Source organism: Mastigoproctus giganteus, chromosome 5 (genome assembly GCF_048544385.1).
Source record: "Mastigoproctus giganteus isolate SK-2022 chromosome 5, ASM4854438v1, whole genome shotgun sequence".
NCBI classification, from domain to species: Eukaryota; Metazoa; Arthropoda; class Arachnida; order Uropygi; family Thelyphonidae; genus Mastigoproctus; species Mastigoproctus giganteus.
Genome location: NC_143579.1, coordinates 147,090,592 through 147,116,153, shown reverse-complemented (window position 1 = coordinate 147,116,153; position 25,562 = coordinate 147,090,592). Strand labels below are relative to the sequence as shown.

General features: G+C 37.5%; 1 protein-coding gene across 2 annotated transcripts in view; it reads right to left on the bottom strand.

Annotated features, from left to right (window-relative positions):
• The window catches only part of Fnta (farnesyl transferase alpha), a 248,398-nt gene that overhangs the window by 158,556 nt on the left and 64,280 nt on the right, over positions 1 to 25,562 (bottom strand). The window lies entirely within an intron of this gene.

Here is a 25,562-nt window from a genome sequence, read left to right as displayed (position 1 = left end):
TTCTGAGCCATCGAGAGCATTGGTGATGCAACATTTTTTAAATGAGTGCTTTACTATTCTTTCTGGGAGCAGCTTCCAAGCTGTTGATACCCATTCTGCCAATTTTGATGCCGGCGCTTTCTTAATTTTTGCGGAAGGTGTCAGTGGAAGGTTGTCGGTCAACAGCCAGGATTCATATTCCTTTCTCAAGTAATCCTTAACTGGTTTGTTGACTGAAACGTCGAGGGGCTGCAGTTGGCTAGTCATGCCACCAGGAATCACAACAAAGTCACCACGTTTTTGCACGATTTTATTTTTAACACGTTCGGAAAAATGTCCACGAAATGTATCAAGTACTAGCATGCTAGTTGGGTTACGAAGACTTCCAGGACGTCTATTCCACACAACATTAAGCCAGTCTTCCATAAGCTCTGCCAACATCCATCCATTTTTTTGTGCATGCACAATATCATCTTTGGGGAAAATTTTCATTCTTCGGTATGGTTTTTCTATTTAAAATTAAATATGGTGGCAACTTTTGACCATCAGTGGTGATGCATACCATCACAGTGATATGCTGTTTTTTGTAGCCCATGCTTATAATCTTGATCTCTTTAGCACCTTTAGCGTTGACTGTGTAATTTCAAGGCATATCGAAGAAGACTGGGGTTTCATCAGCATTTCCAATTTTACTCAACTCATAGTTTCTTTTTTCCTTAATTTCATCACCTGTCACTGAAAGTTAATCAGCTTCTGTTAAAAGTCTGCAGGAATTTTTTGACAAATAGATGTTCGATGCATTAATGATAATCCACTACGATGAATGAGTCTGTCGCACAAGCCGCGACTGCCTTTAAAAATTATATTCTTTATTCCGAGGGACTTGGCAATTTCTCCGGCTTTCAATTGCATGGCTTGTCGAGTGATGGGTAATCCTTTTGCACGTGTGTCCGTTACAAAACGTATCACAGCTTCATCGACTTGTGGAAATCTTCCTTTCTTAGGTCCTGTAAAGCACTTGGTTGTTGCTTTGCACGAAAATATGAAATTGTAATCATTCTTCAACGATGAATATTTACTTCACTAATGTAAAAATGTTGACCCACAGCTCTATTTCCATGTTCGTTTGCATACACAATAACTTTTCGTTTCAATGCGGCTTCATAGTGCAATCTTTTTGACATTTGAATGTGCAATAAGGGATCAAAATTAAAGAAATACAGCAACTAGACTTCTTACGTACTTTCGAAGATACAAACAAAACTTCCTAGTTTTCGCTGAGTGAGCTCCACTATAATGAAATAACGGTGGCTTCACATTTCAAAAGCATGTGAAATTACCCACGGCACTTTATTCTCCAATGGAATTGGAGAATGCGATAACTTGGAGGCGGAGTTTCCACATAAAAACAAAACGTGTGGTGCTGTGCAAAGCACGGGAAAATTCAAAAAAAAAACCTGCGATTATAAGATGCCATCAATTCTAAGATGCACCCCGTTTTTAAGAGACGTTTATAGGGGGGAAAAAAGTGCGTCTTAGAATCGAAGAAATACAGTATTCCATTGTATTGTATAAGGCAATGATCAGGCTACATCTTGAGCACTGCAGATCTGGAGGCTTCATTTTAAGAAGAATGCAGAGCTACTGGAATGGCCGCAGAGAAGGGCAACTAGATTGTTAAGGGAAACAAAGGGGTGCCCTTACCAAGAAAGGCTTCAGTTCTGTAAATTGCAGCAACTAAAGAATAGCCACCACTACAGCTGATCTGAATGAGGTGTTTAAAGCTTTAAATGGATTGGGTAAGCTCAATGCTGATGGGATTCTTCGTCCTGCTCAGACTACATTCATGAGAGGTCATAAATTCAATTGAGGAATAATTGTTGCAGAATAGATACAGAACTTCTGCAACAATACAGAATTGTTGCAGAAGTTTGTCTTCTGCCAGAAGGTGGCTGATTGTCAAAATAAACTTCCATTTGTCATAATGGAAGTGGATAGTTTGAATAAATTCAAGGAAGAAATAGGCAAACTATTGGGGGGGGGGATGGACAGGTGACGTGAGGTTTTTTTTGGCTGATGCTTGTTTTCTTGCATCATGTTCCACCAGTAGTACTAATATTAAAACAAACACAACAGTTTTGTAATGTTTGATCTTTGGTGGCACACTTCCCATCGAGAAAAAAACAGCTGATTAAGCAAAATTTTAATGCAGAACTCATAAAATATAAACAGTAACACTCGGTCCAATTTTAACATCAAATTCAAAAATTTTATTGTACTAACAAAAAGTCCAGACAAATGGCTTAAACCTAAGCAAGAAAACAAATGAGAAAATAAACAAAAAATAAGCAAGACAGACCCTGGTACCATATTGAGCACCCTTTATGTTTAGATGTACTTGAAATGTGTATCAAAAAAAAAAAAAAAAAAAAGTAAGATTTCTATTGGTCCAATTTTAATCAAATTTGAAATGGTTACAATTTTTTCTGCAAAAAAAAAAAAAAAAAAAAAACACAATATGATATTTAAATGATGAAAATCTGTCCACTTTGAGTCTAGAGTTTACATGTGGACAGATTTCAAAGAGACAGAGAGAGACATTCTGAAGTCATTAGGCATTTAAACACGTGCAAATGCATCTAACAATTGAAGGAACTGATATTAATGAGAAATCTTATCAACAGGAATACACATTATGGATAAGATAAATGTTTCAGTCTAATAATCAATCTCCCATGCAGAATGTGGTAAATTCTGTGATTTACTTTTTATATTACATTGTTTTATTTTTAATTACAACTTATGTAATTAATGTTCTAATACAAAAAATATAATTTACACAAAAATATCTTACAAATACTGTTAATAAAATCTTTGAAAGACATCACCTGTGTAATGCTTACAAAAAACCAGTGACATCTTCCAAGCAGAATTCTTCAGAAATGTAACATCATAAGGTCACTGAACTTAATGAATGTAATAATTTGAATTAGTCTTCCAAAGTTTAAAGATCCCTCTCTGATGCATGTGTATATTAAGCTAGATGAAGCTTGACTATATACCTACTAATACCACTTTTTCATAACTGCAATCACTGAATACAAGTTGTTAATTTACTTCATAATAGAACTCCAAATAACATAGTAATGAAAACTCAAATAAGTTAATGTACACAACACATTAACTATCTTGTTTTGATTTTTTTGTTCCTGAAATGCAAAGGAGTGTTGCACTACAGGCACTTTAGCAAATAGTAAAAATTCATGATTTATAGCAAAAATCAACAACTTTTATGTACAAACTGAGACCATTTTGTTTCTGTGCATCTGCCATGCTCATTCATTCATTACTCTAATAAGTTAATTACCATGAGAGACAGCAATAAGCATAATATCCATACTATGCAGCTTCAATTACATGTATAGCCAATATAATATGCAAAACAAAAATAAAATATAATAACTGTTAGAATTCCATAACAATTTCATAGATATCAGTCGGATATCTATGAAATTTGGAAATGCTCAACAAATTATTATAAAAGAGCAAAATATAAAATTTCATGAAAATCCATCTACTAGAACAGTGTTTCCCAAAGTTTTGAACTCCGTGTACCCCTTCTTAATTTTTTGTAACTACTGAGTACCCCTTGTCAAAAAAAAAAAAAATCATATTTCATTGTCTATAAATATTTTGATTTGAATTTAAGTGTACATAAACAAAAAATGTTTATAATTTATATTTGATAGAACAAAATTAATAAAGTAAACATACTATAAATTTTTACTTAATTAGAGTAATTTATCATCAATGTGAGTGGTGAAATTGCTTGGGGTGGGATAATATTTCAGCAAAATTTGGCTCTATGGTTGTTAATTTCAATTTAAGATGCAGTTCCTCTTCTTCGTCTTAATGTCTACAAGGGCTGAAAATTCAACTTTGCACAGATATCAACTTGGAAATGGAAAAATGAACTTTAGAGCTTTATCTGATAATGCAGGAAATTCATTTTGTAATCTATAACCAAAATGATGATAATGTATTCTCGTTATATTTATTTTTTAAGAATCCATCAGAAACTAGTTCCAAAAGTAGTAGTAGTTCTGTTTGCGACAGACCCTTTGGCATAGATTGATTGGTGTTGAAAGGGTATCATATCTACTCAATAGTAATGTCATATTCAGGGAAATACTTTTCTAGATTCATCTGTAAACTTTGTAAATTCTGCATTATAATAATCTTCACATTGTCATCAATTTGTTTATTTGAACTTGTGTGTAATTCATGAACAGATGGGAATGCATCCAATTCTCCATAACCAACTCGCTTTTGCCACAACTTCATCTTTGCCAATGTCACGTTCACTTTATCTTGAACATGAAATACAGAAATTTCCTTGCCTTCTAAGGACAAATTAAGATTATTTAAAACAGTAAATATATCTGCCAGGTATACCAATTGACTGAGCCATTTCCAATCATGTAAAAATTTTTTTAATTCTAAACTTTCATTAAGAAAAACCTGTAGTTCATGCCGAAGTCCAAATAAATGAGTTAGAACTTTTCCACGAGAAAGCCAACGAACCTCGGTATGGAAAAGAAGTTGTTTATGATTACTACCCATTTCTTCGCATAGTTGCAAGAAAAGCCCGGCATTTAAAGGATGGCCTTTAATATAATTTATGATTTTTGCAGCTTCATCCAGAACCTTTTTTAGGTCTGCAGGCATCATATGTGTAGCTAAAGCCTCTCTGTGTATGCAACAATGTGTCAACTTTGCATGTGGTGCAATAGCTTGAATCCTTCAAACAAGCCCTTTTTTAGATCCGACCATGGATTTCGCTCTGTCCGTGCTTATTCCAACACAACCCTTCCAATCAAGTTTCTTTTGTTGCATAAATTTTTCCATAATGTTGAATATGTCTTCTTTTGTTGTATGTTCTGGCAAGGGTTGGCAAAATAAAATGCTGTCATGAAGATTTTGATTTTTTTCGTATCAATAAACACTAGAAGATTTGCAAAATTTGTAATGTCAGTGGATTCATTGGCCTGCAATACATAATAACGACTCTTACGTATATCGGATAACAATATCTGTTTTATATTTTCAGCCATTTCAGTGATTCTTCAATGAACAGTATTATTTGGGAAGCAAATCCGATCAAAAGACCTTTTTGTTTTATCGCTGATCATTACTTCGGCTATTATCTTTGCCGCATGCTTGACCAAAGTTTCACCAATTGTCTCCGCTGCACCACGTTTCGCTATTAATAGCGACACGCGATATGAAGCTTCTAATGCCTTTTTATTTTCACCTCCTGACACGACCAGCATCATTTTTTGAGTTTATTTTTAAAAAATTCTACAGGTTTGTTCTTGTATTCATTATGTTTGATTCAAAATGGCGAATTAAGTTAGATAGTTTCATGCTTTCATTTGTTAAAGTTTCGCAACAAATGACACATACTGGAACAGGTTCCTCTTCATTTCCCGTTCATGAAAATCAACATTTGAAGTAATTCATATCATATTTACAATGTTTTTTTAACTTCTTCTTAGTTGGTTCTTTAGAGAGGTCAGATGGCACCCTTGTTAATTTCATTTGGTCCAGATACAATATCAACCTTTCTTGTTGTTTGAAGCTACTTGTATCTGTTTATTGCTCTCTTTTGTGCGTTTTAAAAACCCAGTTTTTAACCAATGATCCATACTTAAGAATCTAAAGGGTAAAAAAGAATTCAGAATATTTATGAATTCTTTTTTACCCTTAATAAACTGGCACTCACCTCACGATCCATTTAGTTACATGAATTATATAGAAAAAGGGGCATTAGCATTAGTAGAGGCATATGATGTAAGAAAGCAAGCTTATGCAGTACCAGCCAAAAAAAAAACCCTCCCATTTCACACCCCCATTCTTTCCAAATGCCAGTCCAACTCAGCCTTAAATTTATTTAGGCTATTAGCTTCCACAACAAAAGATGGAAGCCTGATCCACCAATCAACTACTCGCAGGCTAAAGACAAATTTCCGCACACCTATTCTATAACTATCTTTCCTCGATTTGAAACTGTGCCCCCTCAGATTCTCAGTCTGAGCAAGAGGAAGAATCCCATCAGCATTCAACTTGCTCAACTCATTCGAGGCCTTATACACCTCAATCAGATCACTTCGCAGGTGTCTACTCTACAGGCACTGCAATTTGCAGAACTTAAGCCTTTCTTGGTAAGAGCACTCCTTTCTTCCCCTCACCAATCTTGTTGCCCCTTCTTTGTACTCATTCTAGCAACTCTACATTGTTCCTAAAATAGTAGTAGTAGTAGTAGTAGTAGTAGTAGTAGTAGTGGCACATGATGCAAGAAAGCAAGTGTAGGAGCTTATGCAGCATCAGCCAAAAAAAAAAAAAAAAAAAAAAAAAATCATCACGCCATTCCCTCCAAATGCCTGTCCAGTTCCTCCTTAAATTTATTTAACCTATCAACTTCCACAACGACAGATGGAAGTTTGTTCCAGCAATTAACCACACGCTGGCTAAAGGCAAATTTCCGCACATCTATTCTACATCTGTCCTTTCTTAATTTGAACTTATGTCCCCGTAGGTTCGTAATGAGACCTCCACACCTGTACAGAGTACTCTAGGTGTGGCCTGACCATTGCCTTGTATAACGGGATAATCACCTCCCGTACCTGCTAGCAAAATTCCTATATATCATTGACAAGACTTCATGACCTGCCCTGGCAGCCTGTCTGCACTCTCAGCGAACTTCATATTTGACTGCACAATTACTCCCAGGTATTTTTCACTTACCATTTCCCTGAGTGTAGTGTACCACACAGTTGGTAAGTTTCTCTTCGGTTATTGCTACCCATGTGCAGTACTTTGCATTTGTCGATATTAAACAATATTAAACTTCAGTTGCCACTTCTCAGCCCATTTTCCCAACTTATCTAGATCCAGTTGGAGTAGCATACCGTCTTTACTGTCATTAACAACCCTATCAACCTTTGTATCATCTGCAAACTTGGACATTAAACCTGATATACCTTCATCAATATCATTGATAAATACACAAAACAACAATGTGCCCAACACCGAAATCTGGGGTATCTCACTAATAACATTAGTCCATGTAGAGCAGTGTCCATTTATTACCACTCTCTGCCATCTCCCACTCAACCATCCCTTTATCCATTGCAGTAACTTTCCCTTAATGCCATACCATTTCAATTTGTACAGCAGTCTTCCACATCAAAAGCCTTTCTAAGATCCAAATATATGACATCAATATTATTTTTGGCATTCAATTCCTTTGTGACCACATCATAGTATCCAATCAAATCGGTCAGACAAGACCTCCATTTAACAAACCCATGCTGTGTCTTAACTATTACTGCAGTCTTGTCTAGATGATCCTACAATGCTTCTTTAACCAGTGATTCCATTATTTTCCCCGGAACACTAGTTAAACTAACAGGTCTGTAGCTACTTGTGTCACCCCCTTTGTGAATTGGTGATACATTTGCACACCTCCAGTCCATAAGGACATCCCCTGAGTCCAAGGAAGCTCTCATAATTATGGCTAAGGGTTTGCTTACTTCCTTTGCTGCCTCTTTTAATATAACTGGATAGATCCTGTCCACCCCAGGTGCCTTCCTTATGTTTAACTTCAACAATTTCTCCTCCACTTTGCTCTCAGTTATTACAAAATCACTTAGCTTCCTGTTAGCATTTGATAAACTTCTGGCACTCCCCTCATTGAATAACTCCTCATGTGTGAATGTAGATGCAAAATGCTCATTCAGTTTATCAGCTACCTGAGCATGATCACTGATAGTCAACCAATCTATATTAAGGTGTCCAATCTGATTCATCCCTTTCCTTCTAGAGTTTACATAAGTAAAGAACTCTTTGCTGTTTTTCTTTGCATCCTTTGCCAAAGATTTCTCATAATCTGCCTTCATCTGCCTAACCTCTTTGTAACTTGATTACAGACTAGTTTCATATACGTGGGTTTCTTTGTATTTGTTAAAGTAAGTTCCTAATTTGTTATAAATGGAGAAAATTAAGGAAATATCTGTGTTAGCGGAGACTTGACGTAAATGTCTGGCAATTTGACAATGGTAAGGGAAGACAACACAAGTCTCATATTAAAAAAATGAAAAACTAAAATCATAAGTTAAAAATTAAAATTAAGCTCAGAGGAGGAAGAGGTGCACCACGTCATCCTCTAGTTGTCAATTTTAAAACGTAAAACTGTAAAGTTATGTTTAAATGAGAATAGTCGTGAATGATGGGCTTTCATTAAAAACATCTTCAGTTGGCATTAAGGAAATGTAGGATAGAGAATCGGCGTGAACTTTAAGTACCTGAAATGTTGTGCTGAACAAGTGGTATTTTAATGTGCGCGAGATTCCAAATTGGGGAAAGGGAAGCCAGAAGTTTGGTGTTGAGGATGTCAAAGTTGGTGTTAAGCCGGCATCATTCTATTATGAGAGTTTCGTATTGAAGGAGCTTGTAGCTTGAATTTAATTTAATAATGGTAATTAGAGCATCAATTGAGGGGTTATGGTTGTGAGTATGAACGTGTTGAGAGAGCTCAGTGTTTTCTTGACATGTTCAAAAACTATTAACGTGGTAGTATTCGCGTGTATTTGCGGTAGTGGATGATCCAAATTTATTGGTAGTGCTCCAGATGTAACACGCGTTGCAATCTGACTAGATAAACTATATTATTAATATCTCCGTTTTGTATTGTGGGTTTCTTTGTATTTGTTAAAGGGAGTTCCTAATTTGTTATAAATGGAGAAAATTAAGGAAATATCTGTGTTAGCGAAGACTTGACGTAAATGTCTGGTGATTTGAAAATGGTAAGGGAGGACAACACAAGTATTTGAAATGTTAGGTCTTTTATAACAGGACTGTTAGGGTTATGAATTTTATCCTGGACTGCTAGAATAGTTTGTTGAATTAATTTGATTGGATATTTCTTGGCTGTAAACTTTTCCGTGAGGTATTGTAAATCAAAAGCCAAATCATCTTGCGAATGGCAATATTTTAAGGCATTAAAGACTTGATTATAAAGAGCCTAACAAAAAATGAACTGCTTGTAATTAATTAGTATATCAAACGAGTATTTCTTTATATAAAGGGGGTTATGCAAATGAAAGTGCCTGTGCTTGTTTTTTTCCTGTAGATTTTTGTACCTAGTCTATTGCCCATTTTACATATGGTTAAGTTGAGGAAATTAATTGTGTTATTCATTTCTAATTCCAGGGTATATTTTAATCTGGGATGTATTGAATTAAACTTAATAAAGAGATTGTCAATGATAATTTTGTCACCAATTAATAGAACGGCATCAGCATAACGGATGTAGAGTTTAATACCTGCTGGAAATGGTTGGAGAGTTTGAGGTTCTACAGTGGCAAGATATATTTCAGATAGAGGGGCTGATATTCCAAGACCCATAGGGAGTCCGGATACTTGTTTATACACCAGATCCTGGAAATGGAAATGTCTAGCTTTGATCAACACAGTAACAACATTTCCAAGATCAGATGTATGAACAAATATTCGGACTCCCTATGGGTCTCAGAGTGTAGTGGGCTATCTGTATATAAGTAATCTGTTGTAATATTAACCTGTTTCCTGTTATTTTAACTAGCAGCACATTTGTGATATGATCAAATAATGAATCACATTGCATTGATATCTACTTAACTGTCTTAATTAAACATCATATAATCACTTTTTTATCAGTCGCTGTCGTACACTCATCGCATTGTTCCAGGCTCCTAAAGTGCATTGGGATATGAGGCTGAACGAAGATTCACGAGTGGTCGTGCGCGCGATTTTGAAACCTACCCAAATGCAGCACTTATCACAACTTGAGTAGGAGAATTCATATGAAATTTATAATCTATTGGGAAATATATACATTTAAAATAAGTTGTAACTACAGTATTTTTTTCTTAATAATGATTATATGCGTCAGTGGTACCTAGCTGAAAATTGCAATGTGCTCCTGGGGGTACGAGTACAACACTTTGGGAAACACACTACTAGAAGTAGAGTTATTATGTGTCATTGGAGACAGACACACAAGGTCCCTTATCATCAAACTGAAATTCAAATACTCAACTTGGCATCTGCAAATGAAACATGAATATATTTTTATCAGTTGTTCACATTTAGTTCATGCAAAGGCAATGAAACCAGAGCTCTTGCAGAACTAGACAGCTGTCACTGGCATCTCACAGATGCCAGGTGGGAATGGAAGCTGCATGGAAAAAAGCCAACCACTTTTAGTTGACTAGCATCTCTTAAAAGCCTAACAAAAAATGAACTGCTTGTAATTAATTAGTATATCAAATTTATACCAGACTATACCAGAATAATTCAGTTATAGACTACTGGGGGGCAAAGTTATATGTAAGAATTTGATTACATTTCTTTCTTTCTATACATAAAAATAATTTTCCTCCTAGTGATACATAACAAATACTAAAATACGAAACGGAAGTTTGTTTTACTGTGGTAAAACAATTTCCGATTTAAGCAAGGTCACGTGCCATGTTTATCTAACATGACCATGCGGTCCCATGCTTGATTTCCATATGTAATGTTTTTTTTTTTTTTAGGCACATTAGCAACTAAGGCTATATTTGCTCCAGAGATATGCCGTGGTCATTCCCTGACCTTTCCGCATTCTCCGTTTTTGGTGGTCACAGGCTCAAACCCCGGTTTAATCAAGAAGGAGCCTACGCTTCCGTAAAGGCAGCGACTACGCTGGTCTGAGACAGTATTTAAATTCTATACAGTGGGACAAACTGATGATGTTACAAACAGCAAATTCAAAATGGGTAGCATTCAAACAATTTATCTTGGAAGCTACTAGGCTTTACATACCAACTAAAAAATATTGTTCAAGGTTTAGGCCTAAATGGATGTCCGATGAACTAATAAGACATATGGCAGAGAAGAAAAATGCATGGGATACATATAAATTAATGGGTGACATGGAAGCCTATGAAAGACATAAGCTGGTCTGTAACCAAGTCACAAAGGAGATTAGGCAGGCAAAGGCAGATTATGAGAAATCCTTGACAAAGGATGCAAAGAAAAACAGAAAAAAATTCTTTACCTATGTAAACTCTTGACGGAAATGGTTGAATCAAATTGGTCCACTGGTTATTGATGGTTCAACTGTTGACGATCCTGCTCAGGTAGCTATCAAACTAAATGAGTATTTTGCATCTACATTCACACATGAGGAGTTATTCAGGAAGGGGAATGCCAGAGGTGAAGTGAACCCTGGCAGTGAGCTAGATAATTTTGTAATAACTGAGAGGAAAGTGGAGGAGAAATTGTAGACGATAAACATAAAAAAGACACCTGGGGTGGATGGGATCTATCCAGTTATATTAAAGAAGGCAGCAAAGGAAGTAAGCAATCCCTTAGCCATAATTATGAGAGCTTCTTTGGACTCATGGGGAGGTACCCATAGACTGGAGATGTGCAAATGTGACACCAATTCACAAAGGAGGATCAAAGGCTAACACAAGTAATTATAGAACAGTGAGTTTAACTTCTGTTCCAGGAAAAATAATGGAGGCACTGGTTAAAGAAGAACTACAGGATCATCTAGACAAGATTAGCATTAGCATAGGCATTTGATGCAAGAAAGCAAGCTTATGCAGCATCAGCCAAAAAAAAAAATTAATTAAATAAATAAATAAAAAATAACCACTTCCACTTCACCCCTCTGTTCGTTCGAAATACCTCTCCAGCTGAGCCTTCAACTTATTTAGGCTATCAACTTCCGCGACAAGGGATGGAAGTCTGTTCCACCTACCAATCACCCGCTGGCTAAAGGCAAATTTCCGCACATCTATCCTACATCTGTCTTTCCTCAATTTGAATTTATGCCCTCTAAGGTGATTATTCTGAGCAAGAGGAAGAATCCCATCAGCACTGAGCATGCTAAAACCATTCAATGCTTTGTACACCTCTATCAGATCACCTCGCTGGTGCCTAGTCTCCAGACACTGTAATTCGCAAAACTTAAGCCTTTCTTCATAAGAGCACCCCTTTGTTCCATTCACAAATCTTGTTGCCCTTCTCTGTACTCGTTCCAGGAGCTCTACATCCTTCTCTGAAATGAGGCCTCCAGGCCTGTATACAGTACTCTAGGTGTGGCCTGACCATTGCCTTATACAAGGGAATAATCACCTCCTTATCCCTGCTAGAAAAATTCCTATATATCATTGACAATACACCATGGGCTACTCTTGCAGCCCGTATGCAATGCTCAGAGAACTTCATATCTGCCTGCACAACCACCCCCAGGTCCCTTTCATTCTCCACCACTGTCAGTGTAGTACCACAGAGTTGATACGTTGCTCTGGGGTTGCTGTTTCCCATATGTAGTACTTTACATTTGTCAATGTTAAACTTCATTTGCCACCTCTCAGCCCATCTGCTCAACCTTTCCAGATCCTGTTGCAGTAGCATAGTGTCAGTAGTGTCCTTGACAAACCTGCCAACCTTCGTATCGTCTGCAAACTTGGACATTAAGCTTGATATGCCATCATCAATATCATTTATAAATACAGAAAACAATAAAGGACCCGGTACTGAACCCTGAGGGACTCCACTAATAACATTAGTCCACGATGAGCAGTGTCCATTGATTACCACTCTCTGTCTTCTCCCCCTCAACCACCCCTTCATCCATAGCAGCAATTTGCCTCCAATGCCACACTGCTCCAATTTGTGCAGCAGTCTTCCATGTGCAACAGTATCAAAAGCCTTTCTAAGATCCAAGTATATAATATCAAAGTTATTCCCTGCATCCAGTTCTTTTGTGACTGCATCATAGTATCCAATCAAATTGGTTAGGCAGGACTTCCCCTTAACAAAACCATGATGTGTCCGAGCTATAACTGAAGTCTTGTCTAAATAATCCTGCAGTGCTTCTTTAACCAGTGCCTCCATTAATTTTCCGGGAACAGAAGTTAAACTCACAGGTCTCTAATTACTTGTGTCAGCCTTTGATTATCCTTTGTGAATTTGGGTCACATTTGCACATCTCCAGTCCATGGGTACCTCCCCTGAGTCCAAGGAAGCTCTCATAATTATGGCTAAGGGTTTGATTACTTCCTTTGCTACCTCCTTTAATATAACTGGATAGATCCCATCCACCCCAGGTGCCTTTCTTGTGTTTATCTTCAACAATTTCTCCTCCACTTTACTCTCAGTTATTACAAGATTCCCTAGCTTACTGCCAGAGTTGAATACACCTCTGGCATTCCCCTGGCTGAATAACTCCTCATGTGTGAATGTCGATGCAAAATATTCATTTAGTTTGTTAGCTACCTGAGCAGTATCATCAACAGTTGACCCATCGATATCAAGTGGACCAATCTGATTCATCCCCTTCCTTCTAGAGTTTATTTGTGACTGCATCATAGTATCCAATCAAATTGGTTAGGCAGGACTTCCCCTTAACAAAACCATGATGTGTCCGAGCTATAACTGAAGTCTTGTCTAAATAATCCTGCAGTGCTTCTTTAACCAGTGCCTCCATTAATTTTCCGGGAACAGAAGTTAAACTCACAGGTCTCTAATTACTTGTGTCAGCCTTTGATCCTCCTTTGTGAATTTGGGTCACATTTGCACATCTCCAGTCCATGGGTACCTCCCCTGAGTCCAAGGAAGCTCTCATAATTATGGCTAAGGGTTTGATTACTTCCTTTGCTACCTCCTTTAATATAACTGGATAGATCCCATCCACCCCAGGTGCCTTTCTTGTGTTTATCTTCAACAATTTCTCCTCCACTTTACTCTCAGTTATTACAAGATTCCCTAGCTTACTGCCAGAGTTGAATACACCTCTGGCATTCCCCTGGCTGAATAACTCCTCATGTGTGAATGTCGATGCAAAATATTCATTTAGTTTGTTAGCTACCTGAGCAGTATCATCAACAGTTGACCCATCGATATCAAGTGGACCAATCTGATTCATCCCCTTCCTTCTAGAGTTTACATAAGTAAAGAACTCTTTGCTGTTTTTCTTTGCAACCCTTGCCAAGGATTTCTCGTAATCTGCCTTCGCCTGCCTAACCTCCTTTGTAACTTGGTTACAGATCAACTTGTATCTGTAACCCATGTATGTATCCCATGCATTTTTCTTCTCAGTCATATGCCTCATTAGTTCATCCGACATCCATTTAGGCCTAAACCTTGAACAATATTTCTTAGTTGGTATGTAAAGCCTAGTAGCTTCCAAGATAAGTTCTTTGAATGCTTCCCATTTTGAATTTGCTGTTGGTAACATCATCAGTTCATCCCACTGTATAGAAATTAAATACTGTCTCAGTCCATCGTAGTCGCCTTTACGAAAGCAATACCCCTTCCCTTTACCCCTAATGGTAGTTACCTCTTTGAGTAACTCCCACTTCAGAACACTGGGATCACTGCCACCTAGTTGGTTCATTTACCTGCAGATTCTTAATGCGTGAAGAATCACTACTGATAATCAAATCAAGAGTATTACTCCCTCTAGTTGCCTCCCGAACATGCTGATGTAGAAAACAATCATCCAATAAATCCACAAAAGCCTTGCTAGTGTGTGAGTGACCAGCCCCCAAACTCCAGTCAATATCTGGGAAATTAAAATCCCCCATTATAAGACTCTCTGATTTACTGTCCCACTCTATTTCTCTGTACAGTTCCTTATTATACTCATCAGAGTCATTAGGCCTATAGCACACTCCTACTCTCAATTTTGATCTCCCAATGCTTATGTCACACCAAACTGACTTGACACTGCACTGTGCAGCGATGTCGACTGGCTTCACTTCCTTGGATTTTATGTGTTTCTTAACTAATAGCATAACCCTTCCTCCCTTCCTATCCCGTCTATCCTTTCTGTAGACATTGTATTCCCCAAATTCCAGTTCTGCATTCCTTATATCTGTGTGACACCACATCTCTGAAATCCCAACAATATCTGCTTTTGATGTTTTGAGCAATACCTCAAATTCATCAATGTTCACTTATAGACAAGATCTTCAGTTATAGCTCCAACACAGCATGGTTTTGTTAAGGGAAAGTCTCGCCTGACCAATTTGATATTATATATTTGGATCTTAGAAAGGCTTTTGATACTGTTGCACCTGAAAGACTGCTGCACAAATTGGAGCAGTGTGGCATTGGAGGCAAATTGCTGCTATGGATAAAGGGATGGTTGAGGGGAGAAGACAGAGAGTGGTAATCAATGGACAATGCTCATCGTGGACTAATGTTATTAGTGGAGTCCCTCAGGGTTCAGTGTTGGGTCCATTGTTGTTTTCTGTATTTATAAATGATATTGATGATGGTATATCAAGCTTAATGTCCAAGTTTGCAGACGATACAAAAGTTTGGCAGGGTTGTTAAGAACACTACTGACAGTATGCTGCTGCAACAGGATCTGGAAAGTTGAGCAAATGAGCTGAGAGGTGGCAAATTAAGTTTAACATTGACAAATGCAAAGTACTACATATGGGAAACAGTAACCCCAGAGCAACGGACCTGGGGGTAATTGTGCAGGCCGATATGAAGTTTTCTGAGTAGTGCAGATGAGCTGTAAGAGTAGCTCATGGTGTCTTGTCAATGATATACAGGAATTGTTCTAGCAGGGATCAGGAGGTGATTATTCCCTTGTATAAGGCAAGGGTCAGGCCACATCTTGAGTACTGCATACAGGTCTGAAGGCCTCATTTCAAGAAGGATGTAGAGCTGCTGGAACGAGTACAGAGAAGGGCAACAAGATTAGTGAATGGAACAAAGGGTTGCTCTTACGAAGAAAGGCTTAAGTTTTGCAAATTACAGTGTCTGGATACTAGGTGCCGGCGAGGCGATCTGATAGAGGTGTATAAAGCCTTGAATGGTTTGAGCATGCTCAATGCTGATGGGATTCTTCCTCTTTCTCAGAATAATCATTTGAGAGGGCATAAATTCAAATTGAGTAAAGACTGATGTAGGATAAATGTGCAGAAATTTGCCTTTAGCCAGCATATAGTTGGTTGGTGGAACAGACTTCCATCCCTTGTTGTGGAAGTTGATAGCCTAAATAAATTTAAGGCTCAGCTGGACAGGTATTTCGAACGAACGGATGGGTGAAATGGGAGTATTTTTTTTTTTTTTTTTTTTTTTTTGGCTGATGCTGCATAAGTTTGCTTTCTTGCATCATATGCCTCTACTAATGCTAATGTTAATGCTAATGCTAAAGAAGCGTGTGTTTCGCAAAGCTGCTCCTGCCCACCTGGCTACGGAGGTGCCCATATGTAATGTATTTCCATATTCTGCCTAATTTCCATATGTAATGTAATGTATTGTTTTTGAGGTTGTCACAGACATTCTCTTAGATATGCCAGACAAGCTGTACTTGCTACCTGGGAGTCTAAAACGCTGATGGAACTGATATTCGGGTGAAACTCAAGTGAAGTGGACCCAATTTCGGCGAAGTCCAGACGGTCTGTGACAGCCAAATCCTCTGCTTGCACCTTCATGATGGTGGGACTGTTAGTAATACTGGTTTTAACCCCCATGCACAAGCACATTGTGGGTGACCACCCAGGTGTGAACCAACGTAAGCAGGGGTCAAGGTGTGGCACCCACACCACATGGAGGAATGCCACTCCTCTGTGTTACCAGGCAAGACTAGGTTCTGGATGACTCCGCAACTGGTGCAGTACTACCACTTTGCTTATTGGACGCTTGAATGGGTGGAACCCATGTTTAGTCTCCAGGGCTAAGTTCCGGTCACCCTTCCCCATCTCTTCCATCATGCAGTATGACTGATGACTTTTGAGTTTATGATAGACATCATGGCGAGATCCAATCTTCCTTACATTTCGAAGGTACAGCTCTAAAACGGTGTTCGCAGGCCAGTCGCTAGTTAGTACACCGGACCGAACCTATTGGTAACTCTTTAGGAGGCTTCTGGATCAGCTAGTGTATAATCTTGCTACCTCTACTCTGCCAGATAGTGACTGGAAGGAGTCCGAGTAGTGAGTATGCAGATGGCATTGTCGAGGCCACGTTATGTCAAGGATCTGGGAATATTCTTACCATGCGTACACCACATCCAAAATTTCATTACTTCATACAGCATGTCCCCCCACTTTTTCTTACTATTGAATACACCATGAATTATCAAACTAATAGAGAAAGCTTATCTGCAAAAAGATCTAAACCTCCCAAATACTTCCTAGTTCATTTCAAAAATTTACAACGATGTCCATTTCCACTTTCGGTCTGCCAAACCCTATGTACTTTTTCTGACAGAATCTCAGTTATCGGTTGATTCAACTACTGCTCATCTCAGATGCCAAAATTATTTGCTGTATGATTCCTTTTGCCTCAAAGGTGATACTTGTGCATATGTCTGTTCCGATATTCCCTGTCAGAGACTTGGTAATTTGGAAACTCCTCTTTTATATCTTCTCTGGCTTAAAATCTCCCTACCTCACTGTGTCAAATTCATCTGTTGTCTCTACCGTTCTCCCAACTCCACTAGTCAACTGGAGCTCTTCGACTTCCTCTCTTTACAACTTGACTTTCTCTAGTCCAACTTTCCTAACAGTGAGGTAATTTTCCTTGGTGATTTTAATGTTCACAACTCCAGCTGGCTTCCGTTTTCGAGTCACACCGACCCAGCTGGTTGAGATGCTGAGGCTTTTGCAATTACTAATCACCTTGCACAGATTGTTCATTTACCTACAAGAATACCGGACAATCCTAACCATACAGCCAACACACTTGATCTTTTTCTCACAAACAATCCTTCTAAGTACATGGTCAAAGTGAGTGGTCCTTTAGGCACCTCAGATCACAACTTGGTGATTGTCTCTTCTCCAATGGAGCCTTTATCTCATGGCTATTCCCAACCTCGTGTTGTTTGGCATTACAAGAATGCAAAATGGGATGACCTGCAAGGTTTCTTTTCTACTTTTCCTTTGTCGGACTACTGTTTCAAAACTTCTGATGTCAACGTTTGCTCACGTCATGTCAGTGAATTATTCTTCTAGGAATGGAATCCTTTTTTCCACACTTCACTTTAAAATCTCATTCTTTATCTAAACCTTGGTTTTCCAATAAATGTGCTAAGGCCATTCAGGGGAAGAATGTTGCATATTGTAATTGGCTTGTTTCCAATTCTTCAGTTTCATTTTCTGCCTCCACCAAAGCTCACAACAATTGTAAAGCAGTTATTAATGAGTCCAAACTAGATTTTGAACAGGCTAAGAGTAGAAAACTTGCTTCTTGCCCTAATGGTAGCCGAGCATTCTGGTATCTTGCCAAAGATATTGGCCGCAACTTTTCCCCATCTTTGCTCCCACCTCTGTCAAAACCAGATGGTTCTGTTATCACTTCAGCCAAGGATAAAGCTGACTTGTTAGCATCCCATTTTTCTTCCAACTCATGTATTAATGATCTTGGTAAAACACCTCCCACCATTCCCAACATGCTACATTCAATGCCGTCTGTGGCCTTCCTTCAAAAGGACATCAGAAGGATTTTGAAGAATCTTGATGCTAAGAAAGCTCCAGATCCTGATGGTATTTCTTAAAACCTGTGCTCCTGAACTTACTCCTGTTCTTCGCCACCTTTTTTCACTTTCTTATTCCAAAGGTGTTTTTCCTTCTGCTTGGAAATTTGCTCATATTTAGCCAGTTCCTAAAAAGGTGACAAGTCCCTCCATTCAAATTATCGTCCCATTGCAATTACTTCTACTCTTTCTAAAATAATGGAGAAATCAATTAACTGCCAACTCTTAAACTACCTAGAAACCTTCCGTCTGATCAACGATTGCCAGTATGATTTCCCTCAGTGCGATCCACTGGTGATATTCTGGCTTATGTTACCCATTTATGGACAAATTCGATGGAAACGTTCAGTGAAACACAAGCAGTTGCTCTTGACATCTGAAAGGCTTTCGATCGTGTTTGGCATAAAGGTCTTTTAAACAAGCTTCCATCTTATGGTTTGCGAACTGCTTTTTTGTAATTTGTTATCCAGTTTTCTCTCTGATTGCTCACTGAGGGTGATGGTAGATGGCTCTCTGTCTTCTAACTTCTCCTCTAATGCCGGTGTCACCCAAGGTTCAGTTCTTTCCCCCATTCTTTTCCTCTTGTATATTAATGACCTTCTTCCATTGACTAAAAATCCTATCCATAGTTTTGCCGACAATAGCACATTGCATTCCACTCTCCATTTTGAGAAACCTTGCCCTGCTCAATCAGCTTCAACTTCTTGAATATCCGCTACCAATTCCTTAAATGCCGATCTCCAGGTAATTCTCCAGTGGGGCAAAGACAACTTAGTTCATTTCAATGCTTCTAAAACTCAGTCTTGCCTTATATCTCGCAAAAAGGATTCTTCTGCTCCTATGCTCATCTTTGGTGACACTCCGATTTCTAGGCAAGTTGATATATCTCTTTTGGGGATTACTCTGACTTCTAATCTCTCTCTTGGCACAAGCACATTACAAATATTGCTTCCTCTGCATCTAAGAAACTTGGTTTTCTCTTTCGCTCTCGGTGTTACTTTTCTTCCAAACAGCTGTTCACTCTGTACAAATCACAAATCCGCCCTGCCATGGAATATTTTTCCCACATCTGGGGTGGTGCCCCCAAAACCTCTCTCAGGCTTCTAGATTCCATTCAGAAGAGGACAGTTAGGTTAATTAAAGACTGATCTGTAACAGAGTCTCTCCATTCGCTATCTCATAGACGTACTGTTTCTGCTGCATGCCTTTTCTACAGATACTTCAACGGGCACTGTTCTTCTGAATTGGCTTCTATAATTCCCACTCTCTCTTTCAAAATATTCCAAACACATGCCACCACCAGCCAACGTCCATTTGCTGTCCAACTTCAAATTCACAGAACCAACTTTTCATCTTCCTCGTTTATTCATTCAACTGCTGTTCTCTGGAATAACCTTCCTTCATATGTGTTTTCCTGAAAATTACAGTCTTCAGAAGTTCGCGTCTAATGTCAACAAATATCTTCTCTCATCTTCTCAACTTCCAACCCAAGCACGGTACTAAGTACTATAGGTTCGAATACCTCTCGTGTTTGGCGTTTTCATAAAAAGGAATTTATGTATTCATAGCAAAGAGACACACACAGTGTCGTAAGCTTCTCTCAGTATTTTATTTTACTTTATCAAAAGAAGCGAGTGCAGCAAGCAGGGGATGAGGCCCTCTAGTACAAATTAAAAATATAATAATATTAATTAAAAAGTAATGCGTCTATCAGACACAAAACTAGAAGCAAAAGGGATTATGCACATAAAATTCAGCACTTATTTTCCAACCAGTATAGATATATATAAAAGTAAACTTCAAGAAACTAAAAACTCTTACTTTATTATACAGTACATTACTATTAGCCTAATATATTTCTAAAAATATTATCATGAAAGATATGTCAATCAAAATTCGGAATACATGTTGTTTGGACTGAAAAACCTAGAATACTTCAGAAGGAAAAATGGATTCACAGACAATTGCCTACAAAAGATTCACCATCATCATCATTCTAAGGGCCAAGCCCTGTTGCCACAGAGATCTTTTTTCTCCACTCAACCCAAATTTGGGCTTTTTGTTTTGCTTCCCTGTACTTCATTCTTGATCGTCCTCTGCTTCCTTTCCCTTCAAGCTGTCCTTCCAGTATGTTATGTTTACTATCCAATCATTGTGTCTCTAGAAATGTCCTAGGAACCACATCTTCCTCTTTATTATGGTTTTTTTTTGATTTTTCTTTGTTCCTCATCTACTCTGAGGTCTTCTTCATTCGTCTTTTTGTCTTTCCAGTTGATTTTCAATGTTCTCCAGCAAAACATCTGAAATGCTTCAATTCTCCTCCAGCTGTTATTAACTGTGCTGTTATTGATGTTTCACATCCATGCAGCATATACTCCATATACTGTATAGGTTTTCACTTATCTCTTCCTCTTTTCTTTGTTTACCTTGCTTGCAATAAATGATTTCTTTTTTCTAAGTGCTTCTTTCTATAGCAATTCTCCTTTTTATTTCAAAATGGCTTTTGCCATCCTCTTGTATGTTGATTCCAAGATATACAAATAAACTTAATTGTTCAATTTCCTTGTTATCCATTTCTATCTTGTCTGTTTTTCTTTTCCGGCAATCATTATTTTTGTCTTTTTTGTGTACAAAAGATTGCGCGCGCGCGCACACACACACACACACACACACACACACACACACACACACACACACTGGCCTTATATTCTCGTATATTATCATAACTTCTTATAACTTTATAATTTCCTATAACACAATGAATAATACTACATATAGGAACAACATGCTGTATAGGTATCACAGCATAAATTGCACCCCGGGTATAGACATGACCACACAGGACCCGACAATTCCTGAAAATGGTCATATAGCATGCAATGCCGCCACACCACACGTGAATAAATCGAAACCCAATGGACCTATAGTTTTTAATTTCTTCCCACACATTGAAGACTACATAGCATTAGCATATGATGCAAGAAAGCAAGCTTATGCAGCATCATCCAAAAAAAAAAAACCACTCCCATTTCACCCCTCCGTTCGTTCAAAATACCTGTCCAGCTGAGCCTTAAATTTATTTAGGCTATCGACTTCCACAACAAGGGATGGAAGTCTGTTCCACCAACTAACTACCCGCTGGCTAAAGGCAAATTTCCGCGCATCTATCCTACATCTGTCTTTCCTCAATTTGAATTTATGCCCTCTCAGGTTCTGAGCAAAAAGAAGAATCCCATCGGCATTGAGCATGCTCACACCATTCAAGGCTTTATACACCTCTATCAGATCACCTCTTCGGTGCCTAGTCTCCAGACAGTGTAATTTGCAAAACTTAAGCCTTTCTTCATAAGAGCAACCCTTTGTTCCATTCACTAATCTTGTTGCCCTTCTGTACTCATAGATAGTCTACGCCACCAGAGTCAACTAAAATTTAAAAAATGTAACAGCAAACTATGCAAAACATGTCCATACATGCATAACCAGCACCAACAAACCTCTGATAATACACCATTTTTTTGCCATACAAAAAATGTTATATACCTAATTACATGTAAAATATGCAGAATTCAATATATAGGGCAAACCAGTACAGAGTTGCACATAAGATGAAATCTTCACCGTTCACAAATAAAGAAATACGGTGAAAATCCCACCAAAGACAGCAGCTACAGACAAATACACCAATACAAATACAACGCTACAGACAAATACACCAATGTAATAGAACTCAGACACTTCCAAAAACACAATTTCACAAATATATCGATAGCCATCCTAGCAATAACGGAAAACACTGCCAAAAGGGAAATTATGGAAGACCTATTTATACTACAATATAAATCCCTCTACCCATATGGACTAAACAATAGATTCAATGGCAGAATTTTCACTTACACTAGCCCTAAACAATGTACATATACCATCTTTAAACTAACTAAAAACTTGCACTTTAATGGGATAAAAAATGGTAAAATTAAGCAAGAACGCAGCAACCACAAGAGGAATGGGCCACAAAATCTTAACACCTTTGATAAACTTCTCACAGAATGGGATAAGTATCCTATTAACGTGAAAACTATACACAATACCCTATTTGCTCTTATAATCAGTAAACTAAAAGCATTAAGCAAGATTTACCAAAAACTCAATATCCAGAACATACATCTCATCCATACTTTAAAAGATATATTTAAATTCAGAATCGGAATCTAAATTCAGAATTTGACTACGTCAACATCAGAGATATCATAAATAAAACCAAGACATACCTTCCCATGAAAAATATCAACATAGAAATCAAAAACAGATACTACAAGCCAATAGGGATGGCCATATGTAACTATAAAAATACATTGCTAATATGAACACCATAGATCAACCCTTTACTGCCAGGAAAACAAATATAAAAAATACACAGAACCCTATTACAATCATATCATTACAGGTGACCTTAACATTATAGAAGACCATACCTTAAGAGAGATTATGAAAGAGGGAACTATATTCAGACCCAACACCTAAAAAATACACGCAAATCTATTTACATGGATCTTCTACAGTTTGCCTTCAAAACCGCCTACAAATTCAACACACCAGTAGAAGCCTTTCAAAGTTGGATAAATACTTCCACCGAACTTATCCTGGCTAGATTCAAAGAAATTATACCACACAAAAATTACATTAAACAATACAACCTTAAAAGAATTAATTATAAAACGAAAGAACTACAAAATAAATTCACCGTTACAAATACAGATAAGGCCAATAACAACTTCAGCATTATATGCAAAAAATTCTACATAGACATGCTTAAAGAGGAGATGGACCTCAGCAATACATATAAGCTCGTGAACTCCACACCTAGCTGCATTACCAAAAAACTTATAGCCATTGACAAAAAAATCAAATTAAAAATAGATAATACAAGATACCCTTTTGTATATTGGATCCCCAAATTCCATAATGTCCCGATTGGAAAAAGGTTCATCACCTACAGCAGAAATAGCTACATAAAACCATCCAGTAATTTAATGAAGGACAAATTAAATATTATAACCAACCAACTCACTAATACTAAATTTATCTCCAATAACAGAAAATATTTAGACTACATTAAAAACAATAGAATCAGAAGTCTATACACTTACGATTTTAAAAACCTTTTCACCAGTATATCACATGACAATTTAAAAAAAGTTCTTTTACACTATTACGAAACTATCAGAATATAATGGGATGTAATAAACAGTATTGGCATGACCTTATTAATCTTAGTGTCAATAACAATTATGTACTTATGGGAGACAGCATTTACGTGCAGAGTAGGGGAGTGGCTATAGGGGCTAGTAGTTCTTGCTCCAACCTTTACCTGCATTATTTCGAAAACAATATCAAAGAAGAAATTATATTCTACAGATACAACGATGCCCTGGTTATCAATTTCAACATTATTGCCCAGGAAATTTATCTCACAGATTTAACCATAGAACGCACCAATCCAGATAGCAACCTACAAGCTTGCTATCTCGACAGCCAAATCACTATCACTAATGACAATGTTTACACTCAACATTATGATAAGAGAGACCATTTTAGCTTCTCAGCTATAAAGCTTACCAACTGGGAGAGCAATATGGCTAAACATATCCATGGCAATACTATTAGAAATCAGACAAACAATAACGTTCATATTCCTTCATTTAATTACAAACACAGTATAAAACCTAGAGACACAGGGTGAAAATTCATATTGAAGGAGGCTGCAAATATGTATATAGCTATCCCCTCAGACATACACGGGTCGTTATGCCTTAGAAAAGCTATACCGGCCCTTGGGAATAGCATTTCCTATATATTTACAATAACACACTTTTTCATTAATATACTTCTTGCATTTAATCATACTAACACTTATTGTACTTGCATAAACCATCATTTCATTTATATAGGTTCCTTCTGCCATCAAAGTCAACCCCCCCCCCACTAACTCAAATAACAACCCTCTCAAGGCTATCAATCAGAACATTTGCACTGATATGGGGCATATTGCCTACAGCAATTTCACCATCACGCCATAGTCAATGAAAAGCGTGGCAGCATTATCATTTAATCAGCACACATAAACAATCAGAAGGTGGGAATTGATCTCTTTTCAATCTGACCAGATAACACAAGATACCCTTTTGTATATCGGATCCCCAAATTCCACAGTACAAGAAGGAAGTAAGAACCTATTCTCATTTAATCTGATACATACCCGTTAGGCTTTGTGTCACCTATCCCAGTTTGCTGATCCTGACACTATTTTTACAAACTTTAAATTTAACACATATTTTACAAAATTTTAATTTAACACATTATCTTTTCTCTTTTATTAGCACTTCTCATTTAATTTCTATTAATTTCTATACAATCACCTAAAAATTAAAATCAGGCAAAACTGGAATGGGGACAACAGAAACGGGTAGGTATGAGACATTCTTTTAGTCTGGCTATCGGTCTGCTCAAAGACCCCAAAGAAGTAGCAGTTAAAGAATACTACTTCTTTTTCTCCAAGTTGAAGAATGTTATTTACAATTTTATTTTCATTGTTCATCATCATTTTTTATTTTTATTTTCATTGTTCATCATCATTTTTTATTTTTATTTTCATTGTTCATCATCATTTTTTATTTTTATTTTCATTTTCATTAATATAATTTCATATAGGCCTTCCAGACTAAAGCTAGTTTGGTCCTTATACACCTAATTCCCCTATGTGCAATAGCATTAACGTTGCACAACTGACAAGTACCTATTACGGTAAAATTTACCAAATATCATTTTTATAGTCTTCAGTAAGAACACAATATACAGGGTGATTCACTACCAGTGCGACAAACTTGCAGGAGGTGTAGGGGGCACAAAGACGAATCAGAATCACATAGCATTGCAGGGTCCGAAATGCCTTCGTCATGCGGTAGAGGACGTTGAACGGGAGGTCGTG